The sequence below is a fragment of the Siniperca chuatsi genome, linkage group LG6 (genome assembly GCF_020085105.1).
Source record: "Siniperca chuatsi isolate FFG_IHB_CAS linkage group LG6, ASM2008510v1, whole genome shotgun sequence".
In the NCBI taxonomy this organism is placed as follows: Eukaryota; Metazoa; Chordata; class Actinopteri; order Centrarchiformes; family Sinipercidae; genus Siniperca; species Siniperca chuatsi.
In genome coordinates, this window is record NC_058047.1 from 29,293,423 (window position 1) to 29,306,189 (window position 12,767).

General features: G+C 39.3%; 1 protein-coding gene across 8 annotated transcripts in view; it reads left to right on the forward strand.

Moving 5' to 3' along the window:
* The first annotated feature begins 6,591 nt into the window (after positions 1 to 6,591).
* b3gnt5a (UDP-GlcNAc:betaGal beta-1,3-N-acetylglucosaminyltransferase 5a) overlaps positions 6,592 to 12,767 on the forward strand; it is a 117,154-nt gene continuing 110,978 nt past the window's right edge. For 7 of the 8 annotated variants that reach the window (XR_006378309.1, XR_006378312.1, XR_006378311.1 and 4 more), the window contains exon 1: positions 6,592 to 6,707. The gene's annotated coding sequence lies outside the window, so the exon portion shown is untranslated. The remainder of the gene's footprint in view (positions 6,708 to 12,767) is intronic. The other variant, XM_044199649.1, reaches the window with a different exon arrangement.

The window sequence follows — 12,767 nt, forward strand, 5'->3', positions numbered from 1 at the left end:
GTCTGTCCAGTGTGTTAGGTCATTGATCCGCTTGGACAGGGGAAGACTGAAGGGGCATGACAGCTGACCGATTAACCTTCATTTATCAAGGTATTGCTCAGGTTCAGGCAAGGTTGCAAAATAATTATTAGACATAATTCGATGTCTATGAAACGGTTTGTTTGATACAAAACAAATGGATACAAATTTGTCAAAACTAATAAAAAAACTAACCCATAGAATCTTCGGTTTTCTATCCCCCAAAAAGAGGCGCGGCTGTGACATTGTGCGAAGTAGCCTTATGCGCCGATCTGGTCTATTTTTTCAAAATAAAACACCTGACCTGAATACCCCTTGCAAGTGGCATTTAGAAATATTGAAGTCAGATTACATAGTACGAGGAGTACATGAGAGCGAAAAATATATATGCAACCTGGGATCAGGGTACTTTATAGAGACTAACTGTGAATGGTATATCCTAAATAGATCAACTACAGAATTTTGGCAACTATGAAAAAAGAAGGTGTAAAACATCGGTATTTCTTATTTCAGAAGTCAATCTTAATTATTGCTTTTTTTTAAAATGACATTTCCTTTGCATACCCAGATAGTTTCTTTCTGCATTTGTTCATATTCCGCAATAGAACAAGCCATGTGTGATATTGCTGACTCTGAAAAATCATTAAGATATTCAAACTTATTCCAAAAATAATGTATCCCTTGGCTACTTCACTGAATAGTTGATTTTGCATTGATTTCATATTTACATGTGGTGCGACTGTCTGTAGGCTATCTATAATATACCCATAGGAACTTGTGGTGTCTCAAGTGCATTATAATGCCTGTGCTGTACTTTATGCTTTTCTCTCCTATTATTCCTAAAATAACATGCATTTTCATTTTAACTATGACTATTGAAACACATGCTTAAAAAATTGTGACAGAATCACTATCGTCTAATACCTACAAAAATCACTTTCTTGCTTTTTCTGAAACAACACACCCTGTTGCATGTATGCAGGTGACTGAAATCTTTCTCAGAATTGGGTGTATCTGTACACTAACCATATCAAAAATAAAATATGTGTGAGGTACTTGGATTTCACCTCTCAGACTAAAGGGGAGATGAAGAGCACATTTGATGAATGACGATGCATGAAGGAGTAAAGCATGATTTCGAAAAAGGCCCACAACTTTGTAAACTGACTTTTCCCCCCCAGCATAGTGAAACAAAAGTGTGTTCAGCACACACGCGGATGATGAATCCTCTCAGGCAGACAGCAACCCATCTGCTTTAGATTAGGCACATAGACATACACACACAAACAAAACCAATCCTTATATTACGACACGAGGAATGCAAAAACTTCTCTCCGGATTTATTTTTTTATTTTATGTATTAGTATAGAGACAAGTATATAGCATGAACCAATGCCACATACCACATCATTTATAGACTAAGTTAGTTTGCGATGCCCGTCCCTAATTAGGATTCTGATACCGATACCTCAACTCAGGGTATCTGCTGATACCAATTCCCAGTCTGATACCACTATTTTCCTTTTAAATAAATGTCATTTGGCATAAGTTTACATGTGTTTATAGCTGCTGACTAAATCATAGTAGTCACTTTTAGAGCCTCACGCATTTTTAAAAATAATTTAAATTAATTAAATTGAATTGCATTTTTGTTGTCCAACATAAGACACCATTCTCACCAAGCCTATACTAAGAGGCGGGATTTGGGGTTAGCGAGGTAACTTCAGGTTTAACCCTGGGTGTTCAGTGTTACGAAGGTGGTTCACTTTTTTACTGGGGTAGATCACTATGGTAACTTATGCTGCACACCTAACCTGTTCTGGAGCAGGTTATGTTTGAGATAACAGATTAACGCGTATAAAAGCACCGCCTACTGACCAATCAATTCTATAGGAAAATGGCATCAACATTCATAGAAGATCCCGTCGAGCTCGGTGCGCGGATCTTGAAAGGGTCACGAGGGCAAGAGTGTTCAGGGACCGGCAAAGCCCTTTGGCTTTCCCTTATGATTTTTTTATATCAGAGATATAGATTCTCGTCAGAGGGAAGCCTACTTACCGCTTTGAATTATGTTTTTAAATTAATTTTTTATTTGCTCCCAAGTCTGCTTCACACCGCAGGGGGGTTGCAGCTGAATGAATAAGGCTAAAATTGTCACGCCATAAGAATACATTTCAACACATTAATTTAGTGGAATACAGAAATGTACAGTGCCTTGCGAAAGTATTCGGCCCCCTTGAACTTTGCGACCTTTTGCCACATTTCAGGCTTCAAACATAAAGATATGAAACTGTAATTTTTTGTGAAGAATCAACAACAAGTGGGACACAATCATGAAGTGGAACGAAATTTATAGGATATTTCAAACTTTTTTAACAAATCAAAAACTGAAAAATTGGGCATGCAAAATTATTCAGCCCCTTTCCTTTCAGTGCAGCAAACTCTCTCCAGAAGTTCAGTGAGGATCTCTGAATGATCCAATGTTGACCTAAATGACTAATGATGATAAATAGAATCCACCTGTGTGTAATCAAGTCTCCGTATAAATGCACCTGCACTGTGATAGTCTCAGAGGTCCGTTTAAAGCGCAGAGAGCATCATGAAGAACAAGGAACACACCAGGCAGGTCCGAGATACTGTTGTGGAGAAGTTTAAAGCCGGATTTGGATACAAAAAGATTTCCCAAGCTTTAAACATCCCAAGGAGCACTGTGCAAGCGATAATATTGAAATGGAATGAGTATCAGAGTATCACTGCAAATCTACCAAGATCTGGCCGTCCCTCTAAACTTTCAGCTCATACAAGGATAAGACTGATCAGAGATGCAGCCAAGAGGCCCATGATCACTCTGGATGAACTGCAGAGATCTACAGCTGAGGTGGGAGACTCTGTCCATAGGACAACAATCATTCGTATACTGCACAAATCTGGCCTTCATGGAAGAGTGGCAAGAAGAAAGCCATTTCTTAAAGATATCCATAAAAAATGTCGTTTAAAGTTTGCCACAAGCCGCCTGGGAGACACACCATACATGTGGAAGAAGGTGCTCTGGTCAGATGAAACCAAAATTGAACACACCATCCCCACTGTCAAACATGGTGGTGGCAGCATCATGGTTTGGGCCTGCTTTTCTTCAGCAGGGACAGGGAAGATGGTTAAAATTGATGGGAAGATGGATGGAGCCAAATACAGGACCATTCTGGAAGAAAACCTGATGGAGTCTGCAAAAGACCTGAGACTGGGACGGAGATTTGTCTTCCAACAAGACAATGATCCAAAACATAAAGCAAAATCTACAATGGAATGGTTCAAAAATAAACATATCCAGGTGTTAGAATGGCCAAGTCAAAGTCCAGACCTGAATCCAATTGAGAATCTGTGGAAAGAACTGAAAACTGCTGTTCACAAATGCTCTCCATCCAACCTCACTGAGCTCGAGCTGTTTTGCAAGGAGGAATGGGCAAAAATTCTCGATGTGCAAAACTGATAGGGACATACCCCAAGCGACTTACAGCTGTAATCGCAGCAAAAGGTGGCGCTACAAAGTATTAACTTAAGGGGGCTGAATAATTTTGCACGCCCAATTTTTCAGTTTTTGATTTGTTAAAGTTTGAAATATCCAATAAATTTCGTTCCACTTATGATTGTGTCCCACTTGTTGTTGATTCTTAACAAAAAATTACAGTTTTATATCTTTATGTTTGAAGCCTGAAATGTAGCAAAAGGTCACAAAGTTCAAGGGGGCTGAATACTTTCCCAAGGCACTGTACATGGCCCTTGTGGTCCCTCAAGAATGTCATAGATGGCTCCCTTTAACCTGAGACACACCGCATTTGACAATTTTGTCAGCCCCACTGCACTGATACGATCACAATGTGGGCAGAGAACAAGAACACTTAGATACTAGGTTTAATGAGGTCTCATTTCCAAAGCAGCAACATGCTACCCAGCAAACTTTTTTTTTTTTTTAGGATAACATGGTTGTGTCTCAGTGGCTGATTCAACTTTAGGAATAATGAACTTCTGATATCTCAAAATTTTATAAAAGCATGCACGCTTTTTTTAAAACATGTCATAATGTGCAGCAAAGTCCTGTTTCAGACACAAATATGTCTAAGGATTCAAGACAGCATCAAAATGCTGTACCCTCATGACTTTGACTCTAATTCAATTTTAATATTCAGACCAAATCCTAGTCCTAAAGTAGCCGCATAATGAAGCAACAACTTGGAATGACCTGAGTTTGGAGAATGTTTCTGTCCTTGTGAAGCCAAGGAATTACTTCAACAATAGAATTACAACAATCTGTCACATTACAAACTCAAACACACACAAAAGCATGTACACACATACACAATGATGCAATCAGACAGACACAAAGTTAAATACACACAGTGGCCCTTTTGGTAGCAGCATGCGTTCTCGAGGACAGTGAAGACATTCACTTCCAGCAATTCCTTTGTTTTTCTTCTTCTACTTTGACTTTTATGAAATCCTTAGTATGCTTGTCGCATTCCTGTGGCTGTCGGACCACTCCTCCAGTCATCTTACTGACACACGCAGACACAATCTCTGTCTTTCTGTATTCAGCCCTCAGGAGGTTCACTGTGTGGAACAAAGCAAGACCTCATCTTCCTTCTACCCAGCTTTGTCCTCTCTGCACTTCAAACCTATATATTTCAAGCTCAGTCCTCTGTTCTTTGACGCTCAGTCACCAAACACACACAAATATAAATACACACGAAAGGTGAGGGAGACGACCTATTCTTGAGATATAAGCAGGCCACCATATATATAGATATAAAAGCAGTAGTATCGGTAAAATCACCCAAACTCTCTTTTTTTGCAGTTACACAGTGTTTTTTGATGATGTCTTTATGCTGTAAACTTATAGTATACACCAAAGTAAGAAAACTAAGTTACAAATTTCAGGATAAACATGTTTATCTTATAACTGCCATCTTGTAACTGCAGCCCCATAAGGTCTGTTAGGGTAATTATTATTATTATATGAAAGTGAGTTGAATACTTTGCTCATGTTTCATAAAATCCAATCAGAGGGTTTTCAGAAAGCACAGGTTATTGATGAAGAAACAAAAGGTATATATAATCAGTCAAATAGTAATGATCAGTGCAAATGTCAATTTCATGATGAAAAAGTAAAAATTGGTCCAGCCTTATTCAGCTTTACATGTAAAGGAAGTTATGGTGCATTACAAGTTGGGTTTTATTTTTGTAGCTCCAGCCATCAGTTCTGTTGGTCATGAAAACATTGTACAATAGTAATTGTTGAGATCTAGGAATGGGACGACATCGCTAAAAAGAAGTCAGATGATACAAGAATCACTTGCAGCCCGACGATCAGACAGGTTGAAAACAAAGCCCCGGATTAGTTACATTTATTTGGAAGAGAAAATGAAGGCAAACAGCAAAATTATTACCCAAACTGTCCATTGTAAACATCCATCACAAACCCACGTTTTGATAAACCGTAGTTTGTCTTTGAGGCTCGTGCTTGCATGATGGCAGCTGTAAAATGGCCACGAAAATTGACGCAGTTGTACACGTTGTTGTAAGTCGACCTACAGATTTTTTTTAATTCAACAAAATAACACCCCATGCCAAACAGAAAATGGCCAACATGAACATGATGTCAGACTAAATAATGAAGTGAAATGAAATGGTAATTTGGCATGATTATCAGGCTTGATTCAGCCATGATCTGCCCCCTAGTGGATGTACTTTTTAATCCTTCAGGTTCACACAAACCACGAAGGCAAGTTGCTGAACAATGCTGCTCACATCACAGCTAGTTGCCTATGCAACATTGGTGAAAAGCAAGTACATTTCGAACCTAAAATGTTCCACTGAGAATACACTGTCTATACTTTTTATTTAGATGAATTAGATTTTGATTTTTTGTATGTCTGGCAACAATACGGGCATTGGTAAGATATTATGACTGATGTAAATGTAAGACAGGTTTTGCTTTGAGGTGATGTGAACTGCTTTGGCAGGACTTGTTTTCTTCATTCATACCAATGAAGCCAATTTGGAGTAGAAACTGAAAGATATTGCAAACTACTGCAATTCAGTGCTGAATATATATTTGGAATGAAAATTTTGGTCTACAGTATACAGTGCCAAGAAAAAAAGAGTGAACCCTTTGGAATTACCTGGTTTTCTGCTTTATTTGGTCAAAAATGTTATCTGATCTTCATCAAATTCACAGGTATAGACAGACCCAATAGGCTTAAGCCAATAAAACAGAAACAATTATAATTTTTTATGTATTTATTAAACACACCCAATAAACATTCACAGTGCTGGTGAGGAAAGTGAATCGTTGGATATTGATCAATATTCATATGACTGAGTTCCATGCTATACAGGCAGATAAATGAAGAATAAAAGGCCCCACAGTGATGTATGAGGCATCAGCAGATTCATCTCAATAGAATGGAATGAGGTTCATTGGTGTCAATACTTTGATTCAGCCACAAGATGGAGACACAGACCATGTGTTCGCATGGGAGACTGAGGTAACGCCTACTGCAATTCCTTCCCTATACAACGCAAATGAATACAGGCTGGCTGTAATGGACTCAAAATGGCCCAAGACATTGGAGTAGTAATTATTAGTGGTTTTACCTGACCAGACACAACTTTTGATTACAAAAACAGCAAAGGTAAGAAACAATTTGTAGTTGTAAATGTACTAACGGAAGTTTGTTTTTATATTTCTTTGACGACTATGCAGTGAGTTTTGGTGATACAGTGATCTACACTGCTGGAATCTGTAGTCTCAGTATTGTGTGGATAGCGTGAAATAAAAGCTATCAAGAGCGCTGTTTTCAGACAGACAGACAGAGAATGCTTTTTGCGACACAGTCAGTTGCTTGCAGTTTGACTGGTGTTTCATTTAGGTAAAAATGGTTAGCATCAGCTTTTAGCCGAGCTCCTTCCCGTTACATGGGTATGCAGCATGAAATGTAGCTACATGTTTAGCATGTCCTTAAATGGTGTTTGTTGTGAGATGCGCTGCTGCCCCGGTTCCAGGTGCGCTCGGGTTTAACTTAAAGACTGAAGGGTCTATAAGCCAATGGATCTGAATCATCCCTCCCTTTCTTAAGTAGTAGACAAATATTGGCCTAATGGAATATTAATCATTCTGAATAGCAAGGGGGGCGATGAAATCATTGTAGGACTTAAAAAACTCTGCACCGACCCATCTGGGCCTGTGGCCTTACCTCTTGGAAGTGATTTTATTGCCTCTTTAATTTCTCGAGCACTGAAATTGGAATCTAGATCAATCTTAGCAGATTCACCTATTTTAGGTAATTTAACAGAATCCAAGAATTTCTCTGTATCGTTCGTATCAGATGCATTACAGTTACATGTGTATAACTTTGCATAGAGATCTCTGAAGTAGTCATTTATATCTTGAGGATTAGTTAAGATTTCCCCAGAGGAAGACTTAATGTAATGGTAATGGTAATATTAATATTAACAAGTTAATAATAATAGGAATGACAGTCAACAATAATGACAATAATAGTAACAGAGCCAATGACAACAACTGTAGTAGCAGTTGTCGAGCAGGAACATGGGGGCAGCAGGTGGCCCACAATCACAGGTCCAGACTCTGCAACTTCCGGAGAGAGAAATACCTGCTGAAAGCGACAGAAGGAGAGAGGAGAGAAACGAGAAAGCACAGAACTATGGGAGAGAGAAGATGTCGAGTTAGTAACATGCAGTAATGGGATAAAAATGCATACAGATGGAGAGGGAGAGAAGGAGGTGCATCATAGGAAGTGTCCCGGCAGTCTAGGCCTATAGCAGCATAACTAAAGGATGGTTCAGGACTCTCCCAAGCCAGCCCTAACTATAAGCTTTATCAAAGAGAAAAGTTTTAAGCCTACTCTTAAATGTGGAGATGGTGTCTGCCTCCCGAACCCAAACTGGGATCTGATTCCACAGGAGAGGAGCTTGATAGCTGAAGGCTCTGGCTCCTATTCTAATTTTGGAGACTCTAGGAGCCACAAGTAACCCTGCATTCTGGGAGTGCAGTGTTCTAGTTGGGTAATAGGATACTATGAGCTCTTTAAGATATGATGGTGCCTGACCATTAAGAGCTTTGTAGGTGAGGAGAAGGATTGTTAATTCTATTCTGGATTTTACAGGGAGCCAGTGCAGAGAAGCTAATATTGGAGAAATATGATCTCTTTTACTAGTTCTTGTCAGTACACGTGCCGCAGCATTCTGGATCTCTTAAGCGACTTATTCGGGCAGCCTGATACTAAGGAATTGCAATAGTCCAACCTAGAAGTAACAAAGTCATGAACTAGTTTTTCGGCATCATTTTGAGACAGTATGTGCCTGATTTTTGCAATGTTACGTACGTGAAAGAAGGCAGTTCTTGAAGTGTGTTTCATGTGGGAGTTAAAGGATAAATCCTGATCAAAGATAACTCCGAGGTTCCTTACGATGGTGCTGGAGACCAGGGCAATGCCATCTAGAGCAACTATATCTTTAGATAATGTGTCTCGGAGGTGTTTGGGGCCAAGTACAATAACTTCAGTTTTGTCAGAGTTTAACATCTGAAAATTGCAGGTCATCCAGGTTTTTATGTCCTTAAAGTATGCCTGAAGTTTAGTTTCATCTGGTTTGATCGATAGATATAATTGTACTCAATCAGTAATAATCATACGCAAAAATCATACACAAAAATTACATATATCTACTAAATTAAAAGATTTTATAAAATTGTGCCCACTGAGTTAATGGATGGAGAAGGACATGTAAAAAGGCAGTCAAGATAGGACATATAGGATAGAAAATGTAGATTGATAAACCTTTTAAGAACAAATTTGACCTGTCTACTTTGCTTGTCACACAAGGCGTGTGTTTCTTGTAAAAATAAACAAAGATTTCAGATGCAAGAAAACCTTTCCTCTCTTAACTTGACATCCCATACCCTTTACATTCCAAATAACAAAGGTTAATGTCCCTACATCAGAGGTATTCTTAACCATTCCTGTCATTGCAAGGATGTAGAACAAATAAAACACAAACAATAGGCTTGGCAAATTTGAACAAGATTTGAAACATTCAAATAACATACCCCAAATCACCCCCCAAACCCACCCCTAAGCCAAACAGGTTGGCTGTACCCCCATCTTCTTAAGTAATCAACAAGGCAATGAAATGGATTAACCACATTGACAAAACCATTGTTGCAACCCTCTCAATATTTTAGCCTATAATGCTCAGATAAGGAATAATAATCTAAGATTAATCACCCTTTTAATTTGAGAAGAGAGAAAAAGAAAAAAAAAAGAACTAAATTGTGTATCAGACCACTACAGTTACAGACCAAATAGTCCATCTTGCAGCTTACACTTCTGTAGCTTTTACCAACCACATGTGCTTGTAGAATCAGCTGGAGGGTAAGGAGTCTGCAAAATGCTTGGCGTCCCTCGGTGAAGTAAATGTGTCTTTCCATTATGCAACACACAGCTTGGTAGGTGTTAGCCTCACCAAGTGTATCAATGACCTTGCTGAAGGCTTGTCACTGATTCATCACATCAGATTTCGGGGAAGAAATACACCCTAGCACCACTGTAATACAGGAGTGCTCTCTCTCAGCTCAGTCACAGAATCAGTTCCCTGTCCTGATCGATTGGGGTTTCAGGATACGGTGGGTTCTGTCCACTTCCACCAGCCTGGAAAAAGCAGTCTGGCCAAAAAGTTTAGTGATCAAATCAGCCACAAAAGCTGCATTTCTTCTTCAGGGATTCCTACAAACTTCAAATTTAACCACCTGGAACGACCCTCCAAGTGATTTACCTTCCAGCAGAAGGAGTCATTTGCTGCCTGCAGCTCTTAACAGGCCCTCTCTGTTATGTTTACCCAAGAGACTGGACTCAAACAAGGAGGTTGAATGTAAAAAGGGTTTATTAAATAAAGAGGAATGGATGTTGGATGAAAGCCAGGGTTGGAACAGCAATGAGGAAGTGGAGGTAATGGCGGGGGAGATAGCTTGGCTGAGGGAAGCATGGCTGGCAGACAGGCAGAAGCAAACAGAGGGCAGGCAGGTGAGTAGTGATCCTGAGGCACAAAAACACAAGTTAGCAGATGTAAACAGACAAGGAGCAGAAACAGACAAAAATGCAGAGCTTGACCAATGAATGGCTACCACAAAGGTTGAAACAACAATCTTGCGATGAGTGGATGAAGAGCCGGAGTAGATATACTGCACTAGATGAGCTGATGGGAGGCAGGTGTGTTGGCTGAGTGAAGTGATTGGAGGATGAACGTCAGGTGAGTGAGAGCATAGGAGCTGAGAGCCAGTGGAGGGAGACGGGAGGAGCAGCCACGCGCACTGAGACACACACACACACACACACACACACACACACACACACACAGACAGACAGACAGACAGGGGAGAGACAGGAGACGCAGGGGAATAATGACTGGAAACACTGGGGATTACATACAAACTGTCATGGCCGTAACACTCTCTAGTGCATCTAGGCGGGTATCGTAGTTTGTTACCGTAATGGCTAGTCCCTCCACTTTCTCCATACAGCTGAATGTTCCTTTTGCATGAGAGAAAAGGAGTTTCCAAGAGAGTCCAAGCGGGTAGTTATGGAGTGCATGGTATATTCGATTAACTTCCTCATCATACCTTGATTTTCTAGAGATGATATTTTCACCACAAATAATAGTTTTCAAACAGAGACAACTAACCAACACTGCAAGGTCTGGCAACAGTCCCCAGCCCCGAGTTTGAGAAACCATATAGTTTTTCTGCTGAATGTGGGTCTTCAAATTGTACTTTGTATCATTAAGATGTAGAGAGCCTGGGGATAGAGCTCTGTGTATATTAGTAATTTGTACCCTTGAATTATCCTTGTATTAAATTAAATTGTATTAAAGGAAAACAAAGGCTTATTACAAAGGTAGGTTTTATTTTTGTAGCTTTGGCCATTGGTTATATCGGTTATAATAACACTGTACTCATCATAGTAGCTTCTTAGTAACTGCAAAGATTTTGGAATGAAGCAGCACTGAAAATTTGTCCAATGGGGCTAGAAACGGTCAGATTATCAAGCAGGTTGTAAACTAGCCAACAGTTTTGCCAGATTAGCTGCCATTTTATTTTAAGGTAAATCAGAAAGCATGCACACCGCTCAATGATAACAATAATCCCTAAATACACAGGAAATGTTTGAGTGTGTACAACTACAGAAAGCTGGTCAAAGGAAGTCGTCTGTAAACTGTGATGGATCTTTACAACTGAGAGTTTGGGTAATTATTTTACCAAGTCAAGTAAAGTCAGGTTATTTAAATAGCACATTTAAAAACAACAGGAGTTGAGCCAAAGTGCTTTCCAGTCGAGGCAGATGGGTTAGAATCGGCCTCAATAAAAGTACAAAAAGGCAATAATACTTAATATAATACAAAAATGCAATAGTACAGAGAAGACAAGACTAAAAATGGAAACCTAAAACAACTAACATGATAAAATAAAGAAAAATAATAGATTAAAAAAGAATAAAAAAAAGTTAGGAGGAATAGAATAAAACCTGCAAAAGATTAAAATACAGTAAGAGGACATTAGAAATAAGTTAAGAGGGGACTTAACAAAAACCATGGGGCAGCCTCAGACTGACTAAAAGCAAGAGAAAAAAGGTGGGTCATTAAATTTGATTTAAAATTGTCAGTGGTGGAACAGGACTTAATGTGGGACAGGAGGCTATTCCAGAGCCTGGGAGCAGCAACAGAGGCATGTTGCCTGGTTTTGAGGCATGAGTGAGGGACTGAGATGAGTTGTTGTGAGTATGACCTAAGTGACCTGGGGGCAGAATATGGAATTACATTACATACATACTGTTGAGCATTTAAGGCTTTAAAAACAAACAGTTTTTAAAATCAGTTCTGTATTTCACTGGTACCTGATTCCACAGGAGAGGAGCTTGATAAGTGAAGGCTATGAGGAAAGCATGAATGTGTTGGATCAGTGTGTAGCTGTGTAGCTGAGTTCATTGGACAAGGGAATGGGGATGGGAAGGAAACAAGACAGTGTAGAATCAAACACAATCATAAGATTGTCAGAGACATCAATATCAATAATTTCCAGGTTGGAGACAGAGAAACCAGATGAAAGCACATGGTATAGTGTGACCCTTCTGATGTGTTAGACCCAACACTGATCGAATGAGATTAAAAGAGTCCACAAGGCATAAAAAGTCCTTGAACATAGGTTTAGATGGGCAACAGATGTGAATGTTAAAATCCCCTAAAATCAACAGTTTACCAGAATGCCATAAATGATAGGAGATCAGAAAACTCTTAAATTAAATTACTGTTAATTTTAGGTGGTCTGTAGACCTGTGCACATAGGACAGGGGTAGAAACATTAATCTTTAGAAGTTTCACCTCAAAAGTAGAAAAGACATTGACGGGCATAAATCTGCATTTTAAAGTTTTTAAAAATGGTGGCCAAGCCACCTCCACGACCAGTAGTCCTTGAGGAATTGGGAAATTTAAGAAGCTGCAGGGAGGAGGACAGAGATCAAGTGAGGGGAGAGAACCAACAGTAAGCCAAGTCTCAATTACAAATAAAAAGTACAACTGATGAGCCGTAAAATTCATTTAAAATGAAGGTCTTGATTGATAGGGACCAAGCGTTTATTAGGGCAAATTTTGACTGCAGCCCACTCCAATGATATATTTCCACA